This window comes from Hyalella azteca, unplaced genomic scaffold (genome assembly GCF_000764305.2).
Source record: "Hyalella azteca isolate HAZT.00-mixed unplaced genomic scaffold, Hazt_2.0.2 contig9846, whole genome shotgun sequence".
NCBI classification, from domain to species: domain Eukaryota; kingdom Metazoa; phylum Arthropoda; class Malacostraca; order Amphipoda; family Hyalellidae; genus Hyalella; species Hyalella azteca.
Genome location: NW_025939905.1, coordinates 2,170 through 15,255, shown reverse-complemented (window position 1 = coordinate 15,255; position 13,086 = coordinate 2,170). Strand labels below are relative to the sequence as shown.

Below are 13,086 nucleotides of genomic sequence, written 5' to 3'. Positions count from 1 at the left end.
GGATACGGTATAGCCTATAGGTATGTATTACCTTGGACCAGCTATGCAAATATTTTCAGATTTTTTTGTGAACAACAAAAGGAATATATTTTATGAACACTCAAGGCTAACATGCAAGAATGGCATTGAATGATTAAATTAACAGCAAGCAAATTTTTAAGGAAAGTCTGAAAATTACTGTTGCAGAGGTGATCTAGAGGACTGAAGTAGTAATGCCGTGCAACTGGAGGAGCCGTGCTGTGAAGCGCAATGCTGTGCCTTGCTCTTCTTTTAGCGGGAGCTTCATTCTCTGCCAGATAATTATTCACATATGATTGATCACTTTTTAACTGTTACATACATCTGCCAGATAATTATTCACATATGATTGATCCCTTTTTAACTGTTACATACATACTATAATTCAATTGATTCATGCATTGTCTCTGACTTTATGCAATTGTGCAAAAATTTCAGATCAATTGGACAGGTCAAATTGTGTCATATATGGATTATAAGATTTGTAGCAGATGAAATTATTTTTTAATTTTTTATAATAATGAAAAAAATTTTTTTTTATAAAATTGTTTATTCTGTCAATTGATTCATGCATTGTCTCCAACTTTACGCAAGTGTGCCAAATGTCAGATTGATTGGACAGGTAGAAATGGGTTAAATATCGATTATAGGATTTGTAGCAGACAGACAAACAAACAAGAAGTGAAGTTAAAGAGTGTTGTAAAATCATTGCATTTTGTTTCATTGTCATGTGAATGTGATTTATCACTCACCATCATTATCAAGTATTTCTTGAGCTAAGCGTTTCAGCCCTCTTCTCTCAAGTCTCACCACCCGGGAAGACTTAGTCACTGTAAATAGAACAGAACTTAAATAAAAAAACATGAATATTTATTCCTTTCTTCCGGGGAAAAATTAAAAATTATGTAGTATAGGAAGAATATGCATATATTAGACACACTCAAGTAATTTATTTTCAGCCAAGCTGTTCCAAATTGTAGTTTGTGAAAAGTGCAACAATGAACTGAATATTGAAAAGGTTTTTGAAAATTTCCAATATGTATACATACACTTTACCCAACATTATCTAATTAATCTCTAATCAATCTAATCTCACTAAAATTAGCATTTTTTTTATACAAATTTATTTTAACATAACCTCATGAGGTAAATGCCCATCTGCTAATTTTTTTATAAAATCATTTTGTAAATTTTATAAGCAATGAAATTGTTTAGAATAAATTATTTTAAGTACATAAAAACTACTTTTTTAAAAGTTTACTTCAACAAATTTATATTGGCAAAAATTTGAATAATAATCTGCAGGCCTAAAAATGTCCAGTATTATATATTGTCCAATGGACTGGTAACAAAATCTCCAGTTAATCAAAAAATATGGATGTATGTATATACCTATATAAATATATAAACAAATATGAAATACATATACTATGTATTTCAAAACCATGAACCAGAAAATGATCATTACAACAATAATGTGAAAAAATTCAATTCAGCCAACATAAAAGTAAAGCAAAAAATTCAGTTGTCTATAGACTATAATTGCTCCTGAAATTCTGATTAAATCAATTGATCAAGTAATTTAAATTTTCATGCCCTGCATTGGATGAAGGTTCAAAGTGCTTCTTTACTAATCAGTGTAACATGTAAATCTGGAATTGAGTCACCCACTCAGAAGTTTGCAGAAAATTTCTAGAAGGCTGGTTATCTCAAATTGCTAAAAAGAAATGCAAGCATCATTATCATGACTCATTCCTCATGAAAACCCAAACTTTTTTCATACATTAATTTAAAACAACTACTATTCAACTAGCAAGTTAAAGTTGTCACAAGTGAGAAGTATATTACTAGTCAAAAGTGGCCAAACTTGTATACTGGTACATTACCGTACATAGGTACTAGTTACTTACCAAATTGCATTGAATCATTTAGCAATGTGGCTGGCAGATGTTGATCAGCAATGGCATCTTCTTTCAAATTGCGGTAGTTGTTCCCTTGCTTGATGCCACAAAGTTCAAATCGGAAATCTTGCTTGTATTGCAGAATGCAGAGTACTGAAGTGTTTACCGCATATTCTGGAGTTCTCACACTTATCAACACTCATGTCACTTCGGCCACAAGCCAAAAGACATTTTTAAAAAAAATTTCACACCTTGGAAATGTATAGTTTATAATCAATGTTTTGTGAAGAAGTTTCACAACCAAGCACAGAGCAAACAGTCATGTTTGCTCTATACTAATTGAAACTAGTCAACTAGTCAACGGAGACATGCTTGCAGTTGTAGCCGAGCCTGAAATCATGAGTGAAATGAATGTGCAACTTGCAAGATCTCTCAGTCTCATGTATGAGTATACACTTATTATGTCAAAAATAGCATTCTATTCATGTTTCTCACTTGTTCAGTATTGCTTAGCGATTTGATAAAAAAAAGCTACTTTTGTACTCCCTACCTTAGGCTTAGGCTTATACCGTACCTAGGCTAGGTACCTAGTCTTCATATTTCCTTAAGAAAAAATTCCTATCACAGATTAAAGAATCTTTCATAATGATAAGGTGCATGATAACATGTAAAACAGTAATTAATGGTTCACTGAAAAAGTCACCCTCACCAGGTTACCCCTGATAGAGCTGATTCCAAAATTCTATGCTGATTGCAGTCTCACACTCTCACTCTCACTGTCTGTCACACTCACACAATTGTCCTACCTTTATAATAAGCATACCTACCTACTAGCCTATTCTACTCATTTTACTAAAGAGTTTACAATTGAGTAGTTTTATAAATGCCAAAATATCTAAAATAATAATTGAAGAATAATAAAAATACCCACTGATTTCCCAATCCCCACATCTACATTTACTGTTACTGATTTACAAGCTCTGCACTGGGTTGATTGGGTCATATAGGCCGCCAAAAATGTAATGCAATGTTGAGATTTCTCAATACAATTTTCCGGAAAAAATGGCAAGTAAGCAATAAATCAGATGAAAAATATTAACAAAAATAATAGCAGAGAAAAAAAATATACAGCGTCAGCTCAAAAATCAATTCGTTTGAATGGCGCCACCATTTCTTCAAACGTTAGCAGAGCGGCAGCCATATTTACTGGCATAGCATATACAAATAGAAGTTTGTCCGTCGACCCATCTTTTTTTGTCATTTAAATATGTTTCCGCTCAAGAAAATTGGTATGTAACACCGGCACCGTAAACAATAGCATTATTTGCATTTATAAAAGTTTTTCGGGCCATTTTGAGGAGGTCAATTTTATTTTATCTCATCTCAAATATGGCACCAAAACAACGTAAAGCACGGCCCGACAAGGGTTTGTTTACGTTTACGATCCAAATGACGTCACTAGAAAGACGCACTACAATGCGGAACTTTTCGTGGGTTAACCTTTTATAGTTCAACCATGGGTCCACTAGACTGAACACTGAAGGTGGCACGTGAGACGTCGGCTTAATGTCATAGTTGTGAGCCCGATGTAGTCCATATTGGGGAGAAGTCTACAACCTTCTCTATTGCAAGAAAATTTATAGACTACATTGGTCTCTTGGAAAACTCCCGTTTTTTTTTGCAGGGGTTATTGTTCATTACAAGATTCTGTATTTTCTTGTTTTTGTAATAAATCAGTAGTTTAATTTTATTATTAATTACGTTCACGATAATGTTGTGAACGATAGAATGAAAGATCCGTTCATCTGCGTTATAACCGCTGGTCATTTGGTTCTCATAGTAGATGGTTGTGACGTTTGCGTCAGTCTCTGGTTCATGGTTGAGTCTCATGGTTGAACTAGTATAAGGTTGACCCATCAGAAGCCCATTTTTGCGGATGTAGTTCGTTGTTTGCCTGTGACGTCACTGATCTCAGTGACATCACGGGCATTAACCAATCACCGAAATGTGTTCAAACCAGTCGACCAATCAGGCATGGGAATGACGGGTTTGTTTACGTTTCTCGATCTACGTGACGTAACAAGAAAGCTGAACTGAAAGACGGAACTTCTCGTGGGTCAACCTTATATAGTTCAACCATGGTTGAGTCTGTTGTGGTACATTCGAAGTTTCGAAATTTCTGTGTCGATGGTTCTATTGGTAAATCCGTTATTGACCAGGATTCTTTTGCAATTTCTCAGCTCCGTATTCAAGTCATTTTTAGACGAGCAAGTTTCGACGTCTCGGACAAATTTACGGCCGGACCCGCGGCCGCCGGACTCCAAAAATAGAAAAAAGCCTAGCCAATTAACGAAAACCTCTCAGGGTAGGTCCAGTTAGGAACAGGTTCCATTAAAAACACAAAAAACCTAGAAAAACTCATAAAAACACTAAGAAAACCTTTCCGGCCGCGAGACCAGCCGCGGGTCCGGCCGTAAATTTGTCCGAGACCTCAAGTTTCGAAGGCTCGTTGGATGAGAGCACGTATTGTGCTTCTTTTATAGCTGGGCATTCGCTATCGGCGTTCAGGACTCTCCCGACATCTGTTGGTTTTCTGTATACTTTTGTGACGAACGAATTGTTTTTTTTAGCTTGGACGAGTGTATCTAAAAAATGTAAGGTGCGATTTTGTCCGAGTTCGTAAGTAAACTTCAAGTCGGAATTCATTTCAAAAGTCATTCGTAGATTCATCAGTTGTTCTTCATCTCGAACGACAACTGCAGTACAATTCGGGCTTATTCAGTTCATCTGAAAGTACTCGATTTTCAATTTCGAACATATAGTATTCAGGGTAACAAAATTGACTCGTAAACAGGCCCTGGGCCTAACGCCAACCATCAGCATGCAATATCTACACATAGCCTCAGATCAATGAGCTGTGGGTACCTAACTCCGGCTAACAGTAAATCCGCTTTGCACAACACAGTCTCTGCTCCACAGCGCCGCAGCACAACTGGCCGGAGCGCAACAGGCCCTACCGCAACAGGCAGCTCAGGTTAGGTTATGTTAGGTTACGCTAGGAGTAGCTGCTGCGGTAGGGCATGTTGCGCCCCGGCCAGTTGTGCTCCGGCCTGTATGCACTCCGGCCTGTGACTGAACGGCGCTGTTGTGGTGGGCGCTTTGTGTCAAAAGCCGTGAAGATGCCCGGCTGCGTTACGCTCGGGAAGGTATATGAATCGCACTGTGGACTTGGGCTATGCTGACCTCTAGCTATCCACCCGATAATAGCCTATCACAGCAAAGGAGATTCCTTGTTTCAGTCACGAAATAGAAATACGCCTACGCATTCCTTAGTCATACAAAATAAGCTCACAGAAACGAGATTCCATATTCTAGTCATAAAAATATATTCTATCATATTGAGTCACTAATCTAACAAAAGAACATCATCAACATAACACGTGGCCAAAACGGTACTCCTAAAAATAAAAATATCACATAGTATGCATCCCTTCACACAAGTTTCATTGAGTTCCTTCATTACTTTGGGAGATATACCTTGTTCCCTGAATTTGGGGAGTGGCCGTGAGACCGGCCGTAAATTTGTCCGAGACGTGTCAATACATCCGAGCCGTGTTTTCTCGACGTTTCAGATTATTTGCACTTGGTCTTGGTCGAGTTTGCACCTAAGTCACTTGGTCCAGGTCCGGGTTTTAGTCGGTACCTATGAGAAGGCATGGTTGCAACGAGATAATGATGATTTTTATGATTTAATAAAAGTCAAGTGTGGAAAAAGATTTGGGAATTTATGTCGACAATGAGCGGCAATTTTCTAAGCATGTTGAAACGCAAGCTAATAAATCCAACAAAATTCTTGGACCGATCAGACCAATGTTGCCAGATGGGCCTTTTTCAGGCAAAATTTCGCAAATGTGTCCTTTTTTAAAATGCATTGGCCTGTCAAAATTCATTTTGCCTTTCGGGGCCTTTTTTTATGAAAAATATAACTCTCGCCTTTTTTGTAATAATTTTGATTTTCACTTTTAATTCAGTTTTGCCCATGACAGGTACACCCAAATTTCGACATGTAACTGTGTCAACACTTCTGTTTAGGTGGCAACACTAGCGAGTGCCGCCTAATCAGGGCAACACTTTGGTTGAACCATGGGACTACTGTATATCCAGTTGCCGACTCGTATTAATAACCATGGATGGCAGAGCTGAGAGCGCGGATAATCGAGTATAGTTTTCACTTCTAAAGGCTAGTAAATTCAGGACAAATTTTTGAGGTTACAGCGCTGTTTCTCGATACATTCATCCTTCTGGTGTTAGTCACTACAAAATTTCACTTTGAATAAATATAATAACTACTCTTCTCCAAGTTATGATAGGCACTATATTTTTTTCCACGCATTCAAAAGTTGAGATAAATTTATAGGATAAACTTTTAAAATTTACCTTAGTCTTGCAAGGACCACATCATCTTTCTACGGCAGAAATGAGTTTGAATTTATTTTCCTCTTCCGCGAATAAATATTCTACCGTCAATACCAAAAACTTCGCCACATCACCTATGTCGTCGGCCACTTCACTATCTATTTTGTTAGCAAAACTGAGCCAAAACTCTCTAACGCGACCGAATATCTTTATAGTTGTTAGGCGGAAATCGAATCCTAAATATCATAGTCCTGGCCTGCATTATACGGTTTTATTTACGGTCGGCGAGTAACGTGCAATTCGCTGCAGGCTGGCGCCTAGCGGCTAATGTAGCATTGACGGTAATTCAGCTGGTACACTTGGTGAAATTTGTGTATTTTTGCTGTCTGAAAGCCTTGAGAATAAATACATGCACTGCAAATGGTTGGAAGTACATTAAATTTAAAAATGTTCTTAATAATTTCAAACGGGGCGATTTAAATTGGCCTGCGAATTAAATGGGCCTGCGAGTTAAATTTTGTGCGAGTTTAATCGGCCTTTTTCTCTTGGCTCCACCTGGAAACCCTGGATCAGACACTCTTACGAGTACCTAGATGCAGAAGCAATGAAGAAGCAGTTGTTCGTTGTTGTCGTGCGTCGGAACCTAGAGTTTGGAAACGCTTTGTGGTGACCAAAACGAGAAAATGACAAAAATTTAGTCCACAGTGTTCAGTGACGTGCAACACGGATAATTTCGGGATTAAAAGGCAAGTCATGTGAAGAAAGATTAAAGATTATGAAGCTTTCAGGCCTCAGTTATCGACGTCTGCGTGGGGACCTCATCGAAGTATACAAATATATTCATGGTTTATACAAGGTCCCCGAAGGATTACTAGAATTTAAAACAGGAACCAACACCAGGGGCCACGGCTATAAACTAAGAAAACTGCGTTGCAACTTCTCCACGCGACAACATTTCGTCTCGCTTCGAACACCGACATTTGGGACAGATTCCCCGATTGCATCGTTGACGCTCCGGGTATAAACGATTTCAAGAACAGACTAGATGAAGCTATGGAGTAATATATGTTCAGACTTGAAATGCCTAGCACCATATCGAACCCGGTGGAAGTCTAGTAGCTATTGCAAACTATCGAGTTAGGAAAATATCCGGTCGAAGGACCTATTTTCAGATCTCCTGTAGACAAGTCACGAAAAGTACAAGAATCGGCGACAGGCCACATCAGCAGGGCCTACACTTCAGCGCCGACATCACTATGTTATGTTAATTTACTACTCTATAGCTTGAAGCCAAGTCGCATGTGCCTTACTGAGATATGGGTGTAATATGCTTATTTACATTCTATGGATATCACTGCTTGTGTCAAAATAGAGTGGCACATGGTGGAGATGTTGTTTGCATTTTGGTCCATCAATCCTTGAGCTTCCAAGAAATCAAGCTGAATGGAGGTGCGCAGGCCATCTAGGCGCGCTTGGGCTCTGGCAGCTTTTTGTCCCTTTAATCACCCAATGCTGCAGTATCTTTTCCATAGCTTCTTTGCTAAACTGAACAGCTTGATGAACCTTTTGTTTTAACCTGTGACTTCTGTGCGCATTTCCGTATCGGTACACATGGCTAAAATATGTATCAACTTTATTATGTGCCCCTTTCAAATAGTCACGGTGCATTCATGCTTCTTCACTATTTTTGTGCACGGAGCGAACTTACGAACTTTACTGATTTCTGTATTGAGCGAACGTTCTTCCTGTACGGGTAAAATTTCTGTACGGAGCGTCTCGTTGTGAACGTGAAACACCTCACTTGAAGTTAGCAGGTTACTTTTCGATCAATAATATCAAGATTACAATAATTGATTCGCTTAGGTGGCGTCAGTAAGCCGAGGTTAAATAAATGAACTATTTTTGGGGTTTATTATAAAATAATCAAATCTTTTGATTCAACACTTCCTCATTGATATTGATCAACAGAGAACATAACAAAAAAGGAAAACACTTAAAATTCCTCATTGACCGCGAGCAGGAAGGGAGCAGAAACAAGGCCGAAGATTACTTAAGCAGCCAGGAAATTCAAATTCGGTCTTTGGGTATCAATTTAGGATGAAACTCGGAAAAAATTTACAGTTTGAAGAATAAAAATTTTTAGCGATAAGGAAATATCAATTAGATCAATAAATTATTAATTATAGAAGGAGCTCGCGAAACGTTACAATAGGTCTAGAGTGAGACACTCACCACCAAACGGTCGTCAAATTACAAGCCAATGAGGAACTACAATTCATGCATTAAATCAATCGAGGAGAAATGAATTGAAGGCCAAGCTAATTTTCTCTTAAAAAGCAGGAAACACAAGATGGAAATGATAAATTGAGCAGAGGCTACAGGTCATATTGCGCCCGTAAAATGCAAAGGCTAAATAGCAAATAAAAGGAAGCCTGGACCAAAGGCTCGACACAAGAAATATCAAGACGGCAGCACGGTTTCTTCCAACAGCAACAAGAATTGATGGATTCAAGTAAAATGCAGAATTAGAAGAATGCTGAGTAAAACACTAACGCCCTGCAGCTAAACGCCATCATCAATTATATATGTGCCCAGGCTTCAGAGACCAGCGTCCACGAGGGATGGGCTTGAGGGGGGGTATACCCTCCAGAAAAACTTCCACATTTATCAACGGATCTTTCTGAAACTTCACCCATATATGTAAAACTAAAATACAAGAACATTTTGTTCGTATGATTTTCTCGGAAAAATTAACAAAAAACGTGATATTTATAGAAAACGGACAAAAAATGGGGTACTGTAGAAATGTATCTCCTCCTAGGGTTTCCAAGCTAAAACATTGAGACGCATATCATTTGATGCGTAAAAACCTTGCCAATCGAGTAACGAAGCCCGATTTCTGATTTATGCCTTATTTTTTTACACGCATTTTCCTTTTTCTACTCATTTTCTTTAAATTTTCCCCCCTCCTCACATTTCGAATCCAAACTATGCACAAATCTAAAAAAAGGCTTCATTACTCCATAGGTATGGTCTTTACAAATCAAATGGTATCTATCTCACTGCTGTAGCTTTAAAACTCTGGGAGGAGATAGGTTTTCCGTGACAATAACTGTGAATGTTCAGGAGAGCGCGGCAAAGTCCCGCCCGCATCGCAATAGGCACTCAATGTAGCAAGGATACGAAACTAAACGTTTCTGAAGCTCGATTCCACTCAATGATGGTGGGAGCGACTACATGCGCACCTCCTCGTGCAACGCCAGGCGGGTTACTGAGCTGCACCTCAAGCAAACACTGTATTTATAGTGCTAGGCAGCGAATTAGCTCCTAAGTCGCCCCCCCTTTCATGATCTGTCGTGAACGCATAAATCAACGTACAGAGATGGTAATGGTACCGTTGGATAGGGCAAAATGTCAGCTTTAAGATGAGACTAAACGGTTAACTGAAGCGCAACTCAAGTAGACACTATATTTAAAGTGCTCAGCAGCTAATTAACTCCTATCTAATTTGTTGAAGAACTCCCTAACCCGCCCCCCTTTCATGATCTGTCGTGAAAGCATAAATCAACGTACAGAGATGGCAATGGTACCGTTGGATAGGGCAGAATGTCAGCGTTAAGATAAGACTAAAAAACCGGAAAAGCTGGATCCGAAAATTTTAGGGTATACCCCTCCCCTTAAAACAAGTATTACGCAGCGATTTATTGTAAATTAAAATAAATAATTAGTAGTTGTGAAATCAATGAAGATAGAAGGAAGTGAAGCAAGAGAGTTGGGCACCCTCCTAACAACAGAAATCAGGAGCAGCATGGCTGAGCATCAACGAAATAACCTCCCCATCATTAGCCAATATAAAACAATTATTGTAGTATGAAAACCCCATCAGTACGTACACTTTACAAATTAATTAGGTATCGCAAATTATATACATTACTTCAGTGAAGTTTAACATGTAGCTATATATATTTATAATATATATAATTCATGCAGATGACACTGCAATCAATATTACAAATCACAATTGGAGTTTGAGAATCTCATCAAAGTAATTACAGTGACTTTGTACAATCGCATAAGAATTTCGGGGCGTATATACAGGCAGAGGCAGGAGGCCGGCCGAGCTATACTATAAGGAATCGACAAGTTTGTAGAGCTGGTCTAAGGAGTTTTGTCTCTGGCAACTACAAATAATAAATTTTATTTATTTGGTAGGAAGCTAGGTTTCTGTTTTAGTTTTCCAAATCAATTGTAGCAAGAATTACTATCACAAAATTTTCTCTAATATCGTTTCCGGAAATTCCAGTTTCCACTGAGTGAACTGACTCCGGTCTCACCGTCTCAGGAGACAAGTCACTTAATTACTGTTAATGTAACTGAGTACTTTCTTGACTCTCTTTGTCTCTGCGACTCTGCCGCTCAGTGCACGCTACTACAGACTTGACAATTGTTCATATTTTAGGAATGTATTTACTTATAAAAGCCTACGGTAGTGATGATTAGAGCGTCGGTAATTCTGACTTAAAATTATATTATATTTTATAGAACGCAGTCTGTGGGTGAATTAATTCGTAAATTGAGTTATGAAAGTTATGAAAGTTAAAGACTTAGCGCAAAGTGTTGAGAAGGCTTCAGGAATTTGGGGTGGAACTGTGTAAAGCTTGCATAAGGTCGTGAGACCGAGGGTTTGTTTATAGTTTGAAATGGCGAGGGTATCAAGGTGCTGACCTTATGGAACTCACAACCGTCACGGCGTCACTTCGAGGGTATAGGCTTAACTGTGCGCGACACTAGCGTATATAAGGACCTTAAAATTCGCGCCAAGGGTTGGTTCTACGAAAGTCACGGTCACGAGCACAGTCTGCAGTCAGCGGACTTTGCGACGGCCACCGGCCGTTAGGACGGCGGTTTCTCCGTTTCGAACTTCTACGGTTGCGAGAAACTTAGACTCACCGAGGCAGTTACGATTCCTGTGAGTGCGTCAAACATATACAATGGACGGCTACGACTTCAACATATTATACGGTCAACATCAACACTTCGGCTACGACTTCAACATATTATACGGTCAACATCAACACTACGGCTGCGACTCAGCCGTGAGACATCGCGAGGAGCCACGAATTGTCCAGCGATTATAACACCTGCAGTCACGGAGACTCAACTACAGAGCACCGCGGGGCAATTATCATCGGTACGGTCATCGGTACGGTCACAGTTCTCATCAGAAGAAACACTACGGTCACAACCATCAACCGCAGTAAACCTACAAGCAATCTACGGCCAGACTGACCGTGAGACATCTATATCAACGAGATACGACAGTTATGAAGAAAGAGCAACTGTGAAGAGAGACGCGCGGCTACAGCTGCAGTACGGCCACTTGAAATACGGCTGCAACGCGCGGCGACAGCCGCGGTACGGTCGCTGAACATACGACCGTAAACGGGTGCGCGAGCTACGGTCGTTTACAACAGTCGTACGGCTCAACGGAACTGCAATGCGTCAGCATTTTACCGGTAACATTAGATAATTTTAATGATGTAAACTGATAGGTTTTGGACTTTTGATTGTGTTCTGATTACATTTTTAAAGTACTAGAGATTTTTGTTAACGTAGGATGTGAACTTGAATTTCCCAATTTAATATGAAACGTACCTGTGTTTCATTACAACCCTCTCTCTGTACTATATCTTGCCGAAACCTATTCATACGAGAACCTTTTCACGTGCCAAAAATGACCACTTCGGACCAATCTGACGAAATAAAAACAATTGCCGATAAAATAAGAGTATAATAAAAATAGAAAACATCTCAAAACTAACTTAACTTAGAAACTCCCTATTTAATCATGCTGGGCTGGCTATCAGTAAAAGTTATTTTATACTAGCCATCTACCGTCACTGTCCGTTGAATGCTGATAACTTCGCTAGCACTAGCAGCAGGCACCTCGCCGGAATTCGATAGAACCAAACAGTCTATTTAAAAAAAAACTGAACAACATGACCGCATCTTTCTAGCGCGATTGAATGTTTTGTAGGTAGTTATTAGGTGGTGATAGAAATTTGAGCTCTTCAAAATGAAGTTTACGGTAGTCTTGTGGTTGTTCCGAATTTCTGATTCTGAGTTGTGACCAGATTATTATATCATGGTTTTTAGTATAGTATAGTATAGTATCTTCGGCATTTAAAGAATAGGCCTGGATAGGCCTGTCGCCGACTCTTGTACTTTTCTTGACTAGACTGGCCTTTTGATCAGATCTTTTCAACGGACGGTAGATATAAAATAGCTTCTAGATATCAGTTGTTCCGTAGGGTACGAGGCATTTTAAGACTAAACATATGCTCATGCATGGCCTTGTCTAGTCTGTTCTTGAACGCGTTCATACTCGGAGCGTCAACAATATCTTCAGGGAGGCTGTTCCACATGTCAGTGACTCGAAGCGAGAAGAAATGTTGTCGCGTGGATAAGTTGAACCGCAGTTTTTTTAGTTTATAGCTGTGGCCCCTGGTGTTGGTTCTTGTTTCAAATTCTAGTAATCCTTCTGGGACCTTGTACAAACCATGAGTATACTTGTATACTTCAATGAGGTCACCACGCAGGCGACGATAACGGAGACTGGGAAGCTTCATAATCTTCAATCTTTCTTCATAAGACTTGCCCTTTAATCCTGGTATTATCCTTGTTGCACGTCTTTGAACACTCTCAACTAAATTTTTGTCCTTTTCAAGTCTCGGTGACCACACAACGTTTC

General features: G+C 39.2%; 1 long non-coding RNA gene across 1 annotated transcript; it reads right to left on the bottom strand.

The window, feature by feature from the left end:
- Nucleotides 1-174: 174 nt before the first annotated feature.
- Nucleotides 175-2,159, bottom strand: LOC125178448. Its single transcript, XR_007156903.1, has 3 exons — nucleotides 1,929-2,159; nucleotides 771-848; nucleotides 175-289 (listed from the first exon to the last, which is right to left on the bottom strand). It is a non-coding gene; the product is annotated as an uncharacterized LOC125178448 (long non-coding RNA).
- Nucleotides 2,160-13,086: the final 10,927 nt, after the last annotated feature.